Source organism: Portunus trituberculatus, chromosome 44 (assembly GCF_017591435.1).
Source record: "Portunus trituberculatus isolate SZX2019 chromosome 44, ASM1759143v1, whole genome shotgun sequence".
NCBI classification, from domain to species: Eukaryota; Metazoa; Arthropoda; class Malacostraca; order Decapoda; family Portunidae; genus Portunus; species Portunus trituberculatus.
Genome location: NC_059298.1, coordinates 24,175,340 through 24,187,839, shown reverse-complemented (window position 1 = coordinate 24,187,839; position 12,500 = coordinate 24,175,340). Strand labels below are relative to the sequence as shown.

The 12,500-nt window shown below is 43.3% G+C and overlaps 1 long non-coding RNA gene across 1 annotated transcript in view; it reads right to left on the bottom strand.

Annotated features, from left to right (window-relative positions):
• The window catches only part of LOC123518881, a 129,416-nt gene that overhangs the window by 116,301 nt on the left and 615 nt on the right, over window positions 1–12,500 (bottom strand). The gene's annotated exons all lie outside the window — the stretch shown is intronic.

The window sequence follows — 12,500 nt, the reverse complement described above, 5'->3', positions numbered from 1 at the left end:
TTCCTCCCTTTGTGTTGCGGCATTGGGAGGGAGTGAGGGAGAGCCATTGTCAATTCTCGTATTTTGAGACACTTAAGACTCTCACAAGGGTTATTTTCAAAAGCTACAAAGGTGATGATTTGCTTCCACGTGGGTGTTTTTTTTTTCCCCTCCACTAACAATGAGGTGTCCTTGTCAACTACCACCAGTCATGAGAACACTGTAAAAGCTTTCCGTCTCATAAACTTTTCTCCTTTGATTGACTGTCTTTAGCCTCTTTCTCACCGCCGGAATATTGCATTTCTTGCTATCTTTTATCGGTATTTTCATGCTGTCTGCTCTACTGATTTTGCTAACTGCATGCCTCCCCTCCTCCTAAGGCATCGCTGCACAAGGCTTTCTTCTTCCTCTCACCCCAATTCTGACAACTCTCTAATGCAAGAGTTACCAGTACACTCAATCATTCGTACCTTTCTCTGGTAAACTCTACAACTCCCTGCCTGCTTCCGTATTTCCATCTTCCTACGACTTGACTTTTTTTAAGAGGGAGGTTTCAAGACATTTGTCCCTCACTTCTGGGTAACTCTTATGAACTTTAAGGGAACTGGCAATCCAGTGAGCCTTTATCTTCCATTTTTTTGTTGCTCTTGGCCAGTTTCCTTTCCTGCATAAACAAAAAGGAAACTAAATACTTCCATTACAGCGTGTTGAAAGTAGTCCATTTCACAGCACGACTCTTCATATTACTGAGCAGGTTACACAATTTCACATTATATACAATTGGTAATATCTATGAGTGAATTTGTTTTAAGACATTGAAGCGCTTCTTTATGTGTTTATCTCCATACCATGCTGGCAATCTGGAACTCCTTGCCTGCTTCTTCATTTCCTCTATCCTATGACTTCAACTCTTTTATAAGGAAGGTTTCAAAGCACCTATATACCAACATTGAATAATCGTTTTTTTTTTTATTTTGGCACCTCAGTGGATCATTTTTTCCTTTTTAATTTTGTTGTCCTTGGCTTGTGTCCCTTCCTAAACAATAATAATGATAAAAAAAGGAAAGACACAGTACCATACATTCATACACACACATCTTTCACATTCTTATCCCTGTTGGCCTCTGGTGGTGGAAAGGATCAGTCTCGCGAACCACTGAACAACACCACAGGAGCTGACTTACAAACACAAAACCATAACAAGAGTGAAAGAAAGGAGAGAAAAGCAGCAGGCGTCCCTTTAGTTTAGTGTTTATTTTGACAGGTATAGAGAAACACTTTGCTCTCTCCATAACTATCTTCAAAAGCCACAGGGATGATCAGACGAGTTCTTAAGAGTGCTTCTGCTGTTCACAATAAAGAAATCTTGTCAATCTGTCACAAAGATAATAAAAAAAACAACAACTTTGAAAACACCTACAAAAACATGAGTGACTTCAACTAGAGACTTTTGAAAGTAGTGAAGGTAGACCACAAGTGTTTCAGAGCCCATAGTCAAGCATCTTCACCCTTAGAGCACGCACACCGGCAGCCTGGAAGGGAGGGGCGCTTGCTACACGGTCACAGGAAGCACAGGAGGATCACACTGGGTCTTCCGCGGCTTAGATTATTGGATTCCTTTAGTTTTTTGCCTTGTTTTAGGGATTAGCAATGATTTTTCTTATTTGTTTATTATTTAAAGTTTTGTAGCTCTTAGGGAGTTCCTTCTTTACATATGAAAGAAACTACCACATAACCAAGAATGAGAGAGAGAGAGAGAGAGAGAGAGAGAGAGAGAGAGAGAGAGAGAGAGAGAGAGAGAGAGAGAGAGAGAGAGAGAGAGAGAGAGAGAAACACACATCAAATAATCTAGTCTAGACACTCCTAACCACAGAGAGAGAGAGAGAGAGAGAGAGAGAGAGAGAGAGAGAGAGAGAGAGAGAGAGAGAGAGAGAGAGACACACATCAAATAATCTAGTCTAGACACTCCTAACCCTCTCTCTCTCTCTCTCTCTCTCTCTCTCTCTCTCTCTCTCTCTCTCTCATTCCACTTCAGCGCCACACACATCACTAACTCACCACACACGATTTTCTGGCTGAGCTTACGTCCACACACACACACACACACACACACACACACACACACACACACACACACACACACACACACACAACTTCTGACCGCAGCCAGTTGACAAGTGAACAAGACAGACTCCAAACACCAAACTTCGTCGTGGCTAAGTTGTGGGTGGGGTGAGCGAGAAGGAGACGTGGGAAGGCGGTGGTGAGAGCCGTGGGTGAGGATTAGGGTGAGGGTGGCGAGGTGGGTGACATGAGCGTGGGGTGGCCATGAGTTGCAGCTTTCTCTCGGGTGGAGGATTAGGATAAGGACGGAAGGGTGACTGACATAAGCGTGTAAGGAGACCAGGAGCTACGTTTTCTTTCACGAAGGGCTTGGGTGAGGAGAGCGTGGGAAGACTGGAGGTGGCTGTGGCTAGGGATGGGATGGGATGGGAAGGGAAGGGAAGGGAAGGGAAGGGAAGGAAAAGGAAGGAAAGAAAATTGAAGAGGATAAAAGGGGAAAGGAAGGAAAGGAAGGGAAGGGAAGGGAAGAGAAGAGAAGAGAAGAGAAGAGAAATGAAGGGAAGGGAAGGGAAGGGAAGGGAAGGGAAGAGAAGACAAGAGAAAGGAAAGGAAGGGAAGGGAAGGGAAGAGAAGGAGTGAAAGGAAAGGCAAGGCAGAGCAAGACAAAGCAAAGCAAGGCAAGGCAAGACAAGGCAAGGCAAGGCAAGGCAAGGCAGGGAAGGGCAAGGCAAGTAAAGGTAAGTGAATCCATGAGTGACATACTGAAATAGAAGGATGTAAGGATGCTGGGACGAAACGAAAATGAAAAAAAGAAGAAGGATGATTTGATGTTGAATAGATGAACGTGAGGTATAAAAAGGACGAGAGAGAGAGAGAGAGAGACATGAGAAGTGCGCATTTGTCTTAAATCCACTTGAAATTGAAGGATTGAAGGATAATGATGATGATGGCGATATTAATTGTGATAGCCGTGATTGTGCCGTGTAGTGTGTCATCCAGTGATAAGGGCGATAGAATTACGTGTTGTAGATTTGTTTTTTATTGTTCTTCACGTCGGGAATGCAGGGTGCGCTCTCCTCTGAAAGTATAGTGGTAAGTAATTTGTCCAAGGCCGACTCTGTGGTCATTTAGAAACCCTTTGCTCTCTCACCACGACAATGTTCCAAGGCCACAGAGATGATTAGCGGGGTTTTCAGTAGAATTTCTCCAATTAACAATGTAGAAATCTTGTCACTCTGCCTCTACAACCGTAAAAACACATTAAAAAATCGTGTAAAATTTGAAATAGTGAAGGTGAGACACGGAAGCGTTTTTTTATTTTTATTTTATTTTTTTATTTATACCATGTGGGCTTTTCACGGGAATTTATGGGCTAAAGGGGATACCACTGCCACTGCCCAGAGTGAGGAAGCCCAACCTACACTCAGACCGTAGACAGGATTCGAAACCGTGCGCTTGGAGACCCCACGGACCCCAAAGCACTGGGAATAGGAGCCTGTGAGCGAGCGGCATCCACCAGTCACACATTATATCATTTGCCACCAGGCAGTTTAGGAGAAAAAAAATTGTGAAAGTGATTGATTTTAATATTTTTGTTTGCGTTTATAGTCTTTTTTTAATATATTTCCTTTTTTAATACATTGTTTAAAGATATGAGTCTTTTTCGTGAGTATGCAAAGAAGTGATTTAAGTTCAACAAAGCGCGTATTACTATTCTCCTTGCACCATTCAAGTGATTTATTGCGTAACTGTTTCATAATTTGTGGTCGAGGCATCTGTTACCTATCTATCTGTCTACCTATCTACCCAGGTGACCAAAACATATACGGTGCAAATATATGAGGCTGTTACCTTCCACCCTCCCTTCATTTCCACTTCTGCTTTTTTTCTTCAATCAAATCATTCCTTTTTTTTTATATATATACATTCCAGTCATTCCCTATTGTCTCCCCTTTCTTTTTCCTCATCCCCATTTTCCCCAGCCTTCATTCCCACTTTCCTCCTCAAATTTCCCTTAATTCCCTCGTTTCCGTACCTATTCTTCCTTTCTTTTATCTTTTCTTTCACCTCTTTCCCTATCCTTCATTCCTCTTCTCCCTTCCCTCTTTATTCTCTCTTTTCTTCTACCCTTCATTCCTTTCTCTCAATCAAGTCCCTTTGTTTACGAGACACTCCGTATACCTTATTGAAACTCATGCAAACTAGCGATACTGAGCGGAATGATGCACTGCCCCGCGCCTCCACTGTGCACTAACCACCTCCTAACACCGCCCTATGTCCCTCGGTTCACTGCACTCATAGAACCAACCACCGTGCCTGCGAACCAATTACCTGAACCAACCTGGCTGACAAATTTATACTGACAGCACCGTGTGAGGGGAAAAAATACATATGAGAGAGAGAGAGAGAGAGAGAGAGAGAGAGAGAGAGAGAGAGAGAGAGAGAGAGAGAGAGAGAGAGAGAGAGAGAGAGAGAGAGAGAGAATGAGTAACTGACAGTGCATTATTATCATTGTTATTATCATTATTATTATTATTATCACTATTACTACTACTACTACTACTACTACTACTACTACTACTACTACTACTACTACTACTGCTACTACTACTACTACTACTACTATTACTACTACTACTACTACTACTGCTACTATTACTACTACTAGTTCTACTACTATTAGTACTACTACTACTACTACTACATCAGCACTTTTAATCCTTTTCTCCCTCCTTCCTTCCTTCCCTCCCTCCCTCCCTCCCTCCCTCCCTCCCTCCCTCCCTCCCTCCTCCTCTCTCTCTCTCTCTCTCTCTCTCTCTCTCTCTCTCTCTCTCTCTCTCTCTCTCTCTCTCTCTCTCTCTCTCGCATGACTCATTCTAATAAGCGTTATTACGAACACGTTAATTTGTGTAAAGAAAGAGTTCATGTGCCTTCGTGTGCCTTTGTTTGGCAGGGAATTTATCAGCAAATATAACTGCGGCTGCTATTAAACATTCCACACACACACACACACACACACACACACACACACACACACACACACACACACACACACACACACACACACACACACACAGAAAAAAATGGTGCAGGTGTTTTTACGTGTGTTTCAATCTGTCCTTTTATTGACTTTTTCCTATAATATTTCCTTTCACTTCGCGTCGCGTGGCGGGACGGGATGCATGTGATGAAATACACGTGATTTGCCTCACTATTGATTCACACGAGTTATTACTATTATCATTCCTTCCTTCCTTCCTTCCTGCCTTCCTTTCTTTCTTCCTTCTTTCTAAGCTGGCTCAGTCAATGGATGGAATTGTACTATATATATCACTTCCCCATTTAGATTACGAACTATTACACGAAAAAAATAAAGAGAGAATGGATTTTATTTCGTAACTTTGCGATAATAAATGGTTAACTCGATACGATGTGATTCTGTTTGTGGTGTGTATCGAGCTCATGAAAATGATACTTTGAAGGGTATACATAAATAAAATAAAATAACATATCTTTGAGAGTGGCAGACAACAGTGTACTTCTGTAATATACTGCAGATCATCTTAAGAAGGAAAGAAGAAAGCTGCTGTAGAGAGAATATCACACATCTCAACTTTAAATAGCAGGGAAAATTTTTAGGATATTATGATAGAGTAATGAAAATAAACTAGTCTTGGAAAACATTGTACTTCTGTAATATACTAGAGATGATGTCTAAGGAAGGAAGGAAGGAAGCTGCTGTAGAAAATATCACGTATCTTAACCTCTTCGATACTGGGATACATTTTTACCTTAAGATTTGTGCACGATTAGACCCTTTTATTGACATTAGGAAGGGTCTATGGAGGTCAGAAGATTAATAGCCACAGTCTTCACTATTTTAAGCCCCTATCTAAATTTCTGAAGCCGTATAAAATCACCAAATAGTAAGCAGAATGAAAATGGAAATACGTCATGGTATTGAAAGAGTTAAACATGTATAGGAAGAACATTTTCGGTAATAATGATAAGAATAATGAAAATAAAGTAAGTAGTCTTGGAAGCTGTTTTGAGAAAGATACTGGAGTTATACAAGGGAGACTCCAAGCTACTCAAATTACGCTTCATTGTTTACATGGCAGCGGTATCGATTTGTTAATTCCAGTATTGTAGAAAATAATCTAATTGTACCTAATGAATAATGGAGTAACACACAACACACTCACGACTTCTATGCTGAGCGAGTTTCTTAGTGTTGTCTGATCAAGTACAAACCTACGAACTGTCAGCTTTTATGGAGAGAGAGAGAGAGAGAGAGAGAGAGAGAGAGAGAGAGAGAGAGAGAGAGAGAGAGAGAGAGAGAGAGAGAGAGAGAGAGAGAGAGAGAGAGAGAGAGAGAGAGAGAGAGAGAGAGAGAGAGAGAGAGAGAGAGAGAGAGAGAGAGAGAGAGAGAGAGAGAGAGAGAGAGAGAGAGAGAGGAGGCAGTTTAGGAAGAAAAACCTGCTTATTTATTTTATTTTTTTTTCCTGTAAGAGTTTCAAAGTTATTTGGTTTCCTGGATAACACTTTCTCTCTCTTTCTCTTATTAGTCGAGTTTTCCAGTGTTTGATCTCCATTTTGGGTTGGTACATTCGAATGATGGTTACACACATACACACATACACCCACACCCACACACACACCCACACACACACACACACACACACATTCTATTTTCTCTCCGCTTTCATTGAGAAACACACGATAGTAGTAGTAGTAGTTGTTATTAATATTGCTTCTATTGTTATTGTTGTATTTATTTCTCCTCCTTCTTTTCCTTTTCCTTCCTCCTCCTCTTCCTCCTCCTCCTCCTCCTCCTCCTCCTCCTCCTCCTCCTCTTCTACTTCTTCATTTTTGTTCTTTTTTTTTTTGTACCACCAGAAAAATCCTCCCTCTTCTGAAATATCGTCTTTAATGAGAAACAAATAACGAAGATAAAATAAACTGACGAACATGAAATCCACATCATGAGGGAGAGGAAGAGGAAATTTAGGACACACACTGAAGGGGAAAGAGGAAATACGGAGGAAAAATAACAATGGAAGGGGAGAAGGGACAATAGATAAGGGAGAGGGAAGGAGTAAAGAAAGAAGAATGGAAGCGAAGATAAAAAAAAAAAAATAAGGTGAGAGAGAGAGAGAGAGAGAGAGAGAGAGAGAGAGAGAGAGAGAGAGAGAGAGAGAGAGAGAGAGAGAGAGAGAGAGAGAATACAAGGAGAAAGGAAAGGAAATGAAATATGAATGAAACAAGGAGTAAAAGCCAAAAAATATACTCTCTCTCTCTCTCTCTCTCTCTCTCTCTCATCCATTATTCACACAAACGTTATCAATGCAGGAACAAAATAATGCCAATACAGAATCGGCACACTGGACAAAAATAAACCTGAATAATTTTGTAACATGTGAGCGAAACTTACATAGGAAAGGACACGCCATGACAAGATAGGATAAGATAGGACAGAAGAGAACAGGGTAGCACAGGACAAAAAAGGATAGGATAGGATAGGGACAGAACATAACAAGACAGAGCATAGGTAGAGCTAGATAGAATAGGATAGAAAGGACAGGACAGGACAGGATAGGATAAGATAGGACAGAATAGAACAGGGTAGCACAGGTCAAAACAGGATAGGATAGGATAGGGACAGAATATAACATGACAGAGCATGGATAGAGCTGGATAGAATAGAACAGGACAGGATAGGGCAAGACAGGACAGGACAGGACAGGACAGGACAGGACAGGACAGGACAGGACAGGACAGGATAGAAGCAATGGAGCCGTGTCTGTGTAAAGCTGCAGGTTTGTTAATTAAGTTCAATGGGATACGCTCCTTCGATTTATCTCTCCATCCCTCCTTCGTAAACGTATCAAACATTCAAACATGCGCAGAGGAAATTGAGATGCGATAACTTTCTCCTTGCGGTTTATTGGACTTGGTATAAAAAAAAAAAAAAAAAGAGGAAGAAGAAGTAGGAAATATTTATGAGTAATATCTTGCACGAGTGTCAAAAGTAGTGTTAAGTTTACAAGTTCCTGTTTTTTTTCTTGTGTGTGTGTGTGTGTGTGTGTGTGTGTGTGTGTGTGTGTGTGTGTGTGTGTGTGTGTGTGTGTGTGTGTGTGTGTGTGTGTCTTTTCTTTTCTTTTTGACTAGTGATGCAATGAAGGTGTCTGTAATGACCAAAATTCTTGTCTTCTATGGTATACTCGTAAAAGGGTGGTCGGAAGCTGGGTAATATCCTGGTTTCATTTATGACTTTTACTCTCTCTCTCTCTCTCTCTCTCTCTCTCTCTCTCTCTCTCTATGTCCCCGAATTCTCCTTCTTTCATTTCTTTTTTCTCCAAGCTCTTTTCGTCCAACCCTTTCCCATCTTCAGTGTGAGTGACGCAGCCCCACAAAAATTTCTTCTTTCCAGACTGTAGCCTATAAATCAGCACCATCCTGGCCTTACTCGCAGGTAATTTCGACAGGCTATTAGCAGGTGTGGTGAGCGGCGCGCCACCCTGCTGTGCTCCCTCATAACCTGCTCCACCTTGCCTCCCTCTCTCTCTAAGTAGCCCTCCTTCCACCACCCTCCTCACTCCTTTCCTTCACTCAGTCCACTCAAGGTCCTCTCCCTCTTTCTGTTCTTTCTCCTTTCCTCCTTTCTATTCCCTCGTTCCTTCCTTCTTGTTCAACTCTTTCTGGTTCTTCTGTTTTGTTTTTCCTTCTTGTTGTTCAGTTTTTTTAGTTTTTATTAATGTGTTTTATGATTTTTTTCTTGATTTTCTTTGCTTGCTTATCTGTTTGTATAAAGTTTTATTATCGGAGTGTTTTTTTCTTCATCTCTCGTCTCTTCTTCTTCTACTTCTTCGTTTTCCTCCTCCTCCTTCTCTTCCATGCACTTTTCCATTTGATTTTCCTGTTTTCCTCTGATTTTTTCTCTCTATCCCTCTCTCCCTTCTTACGATTACAACCTCCTCCTCCTCCTCCTCCTTCTCCTCATTGTCTTCCTTCTCCTCTATTTGTTCTTCCTCTACAGTTGTTATTAGTGTGTGTGTGTGTGGATTGAAATTTTAAATATGAATTTATATATAGCGGTAAAAGTACACACACACACACACACACACACACACACACACACACACACACACACACACACACACACACACGTACATTGAGCATATAATTAGGCTTTTAAAATAATCTGCAGCTTTACTTATCAATAATTCCCGCTGCAATAAAGCCTCCATTGAAAAACAGTCGGAGAAATCGTTCGGTCCAATCACTTTTCTATATTTTGTTGCGCGCGGGACATTCAGTATTACTTCTGTTTTGCTAGTAGTAGTAGTAGTAGTAGTAGTAGTAGTAGTAGTAGTAGTAGTAACATTAACTCTTTCAGTACCATGACGCGTTTCCATATTGATTCTGGTTCCTATTTACCGATTTTATACAGCTTCAGAAATTCATGTGGGGATTAAAATAGTGAAGACTGTGGCCATTAATCTTCTGACGTCCATAGACCATTCCTAATGTCAATAAAATTGTCTAATCACACCCAAAACTTGTGGTAAAAACACGTTCCAGTACTGAAGAGGTGAAGAACAGTAGTAGTAATATTGCTATCATCATCATTATCATTCATTATCATCACTATCTTCACAAGCACTCTCGCATTCACAACAGACGCCATTTATCAAGAAAACTTTACAAACATTTGCCACGGTTCCAGCAAGTGACTCATCCCCACTGCGCACGTTGATGAGCAGTCCGGCAGGTGGTAACTAGTGACAGGAGGAGCGTGGCGATAAGGAGGCAAAGTGATCCGTGACGAGTGATGGGAGGTGAGGAGTGATGGTGCCGCCTTTCATTCCTTGCATCACACATCCAAATCTAAGAACACTCTCCCTCACTGTCCCTTCAAACATCCAGTACTCATTCACACTCACTCTTCAGGTAGCTGCGTGAATCTATTTATTTTTTCACTCGTTTATCTCTTTCAAAGTGTACTGATAAAATGCTGTCCTTTTCCACCATTTTTTTAAAGTGCCTCAAACTTCACCACGTGCTAATACTGAACGTCCACAATATATTCATAAATACATTCGGCGGTGACGTGGTGTGACATATCTGGCTGTCAATGGTCGGCGGCGCCCGGCTGCCTCCGCGTCGAGCGACAGGCGGCGAGGCCCTGCAAAGCTCTCCACCATTTTGATAAACACGTAATTAATTATTCAATACCTGTTTCCTGGCAGACTTTCAATAACCATTAACATAATTTCCACATTCCTGACGTGAAAAACCCGACTCCATCGTGCCTCGCCGAAACGCAGCGAGTCCACGTGAGGTTTACTAAATGATTTTTTGTCAATTCGCTGTGACTCATCCGTACCGCTGCCACCACACAGGCCGCGGTTCAACCCTCAGGCGCGCACGGACACAGCCCCCGCCGAGCAGCAATCTGTTAAGCCTCCATTACCGGCCAGCCCACACCAGCCCACGCCGCACCTCACCCCCTACTCCTAACACCTCGCACCTCATCCTGCCCTGGCCACACACTTCACACTGACCTAACCACGCACTTCACCCTGCCCTGTCCACACAGCTTCTGCCCTGGCCACGCACTCACCCTGCTTTGGCCACACACCTCACCCTACCCTGGCCACACACCTCACCCTGCCCTGGCCACGCACCTCACCCTGCTCTGGCCACGCACCTCACCTTGCTCTTCCTCTCATCCTTGTTTGCCGGGCGTCTCCTGAACAATTCCCGCCTTTGTTTACGCAGCCAATAACGCTGCTACCAACAAAGGCCGCCCTCCTCTGACACGCTCATTAGCCGTGTCTTTAGGACGTTCCCTTCCTGGTGGCGCTGGTGGTGGTGGTTGCCTCAAGGACGCCGCCACTACCTCTCCTCAAGGCACCGAAATGGCCCTCGTGCCACGGCCCTATGAATAAAGCGGAGGTGGTGAGTGGTGTGTGTGGCGGCTGATTGTTGCCCCTTCTGTCCCTAACCGCCGTCACTGTAGCGGATGTGCCTCCTGCTTCCACTGTTTGTTCCTTCGCTCTTTTGACACAGTGGACGGTGCCTGCTGCTTTTCCTGATCTTGTAACCTACCAGGCCATTGTTGCGAGTGGGCATTTCCTGCTTTTACTGTTCCCTACGATTTATTTATTTACTTTTTTTTTAGTGAACGGGTGCCATCTACCTCCTCTGCTTCTCTCTGTCATTCCTATCTACACGCTGTCAGTGGGACGGACGCGTGCCTGCTGCCGCTGCCCTCTCCTTCGACCCCCTGACAGCGCAGTGGGTTGGCTGTCCCTGCTGACGCTCGTGACACAACATAATAAAACAAAAAGTCGAGTGTCCATCCTGCGCGTCGTTGTGACATCAGAGAAATGATGTCGTTGGCTCGTCACGCCACCCGCTGGGACATTACAGAAAAAAATGGTCTAGTATGGACTGGCCGCTCATTACAGTACACTGCCGGAACTGTCCGTGGCTTGGTATTTACATTACTACAGGATTTTAATCATGAAAACCGGGTTATTTCACACGATCCCGTCACCAACACCACCACCACCGCCGCTGCCGCCACTACCGCTGCTGATGGTGGCGGCGCTCGAGGCAAAAATAAAGACCCAGTAATTCATCATCGGAAATAAAGGTATTTTCTCGACTATTTTTCAGCGAGACTGCACATTTAGAGAGATAAAGCTTACGTAGTATTATAAATGAAAATAACGCAGCGTGCCCCTCCTGGATATACCCGACAGTTTTATTTGTTTGTTTGTTTGTTTTAATGCACGCTGAATTACCTTGCTTCTCCCCCCCCTTACCACTCCACCCCTCTCTCCTCTTCCCGCAACCCTAGCCTGGACAAAACCATCATCACCACTGCCACTGCCACCACCACCACCACCACCACCACCACCACCACCACCATTGCCATCATCATTACAGCAAATTCCAAAGCACTTCCATAATAACTACAATCATTCATGTATTCTCCGCACCACCACCACCACTACCACCACCACCACCACCACCACCACCACCACCACCACCACCACCACCACCGCTATTACCACCACTCCTGACACCACTCCATCAAGCATCTTCAAGCCACCAACACCATCAACATCACCAGCAAATATAAATTGTATACCCATTACAGTTATCATCATCTCGACTACTACCGCCACCACCACCACCAGCAGCACCAACACCACCACCACCACCACCACCACCACTTCATCAAGCATCTTCAAGCCACCAACACCATTAAAATCACCAGCAAAACAAATTATTTACCCATTACAATTATCATCATTACCACCAGCACCACCACCACCACCACCACCATCATATCACAAGCACTATATATGCATACAAATATATATATATATACACATACCAGTCCAGCAACAACAACAACAACAGCAACAGCAGCAGCAGCG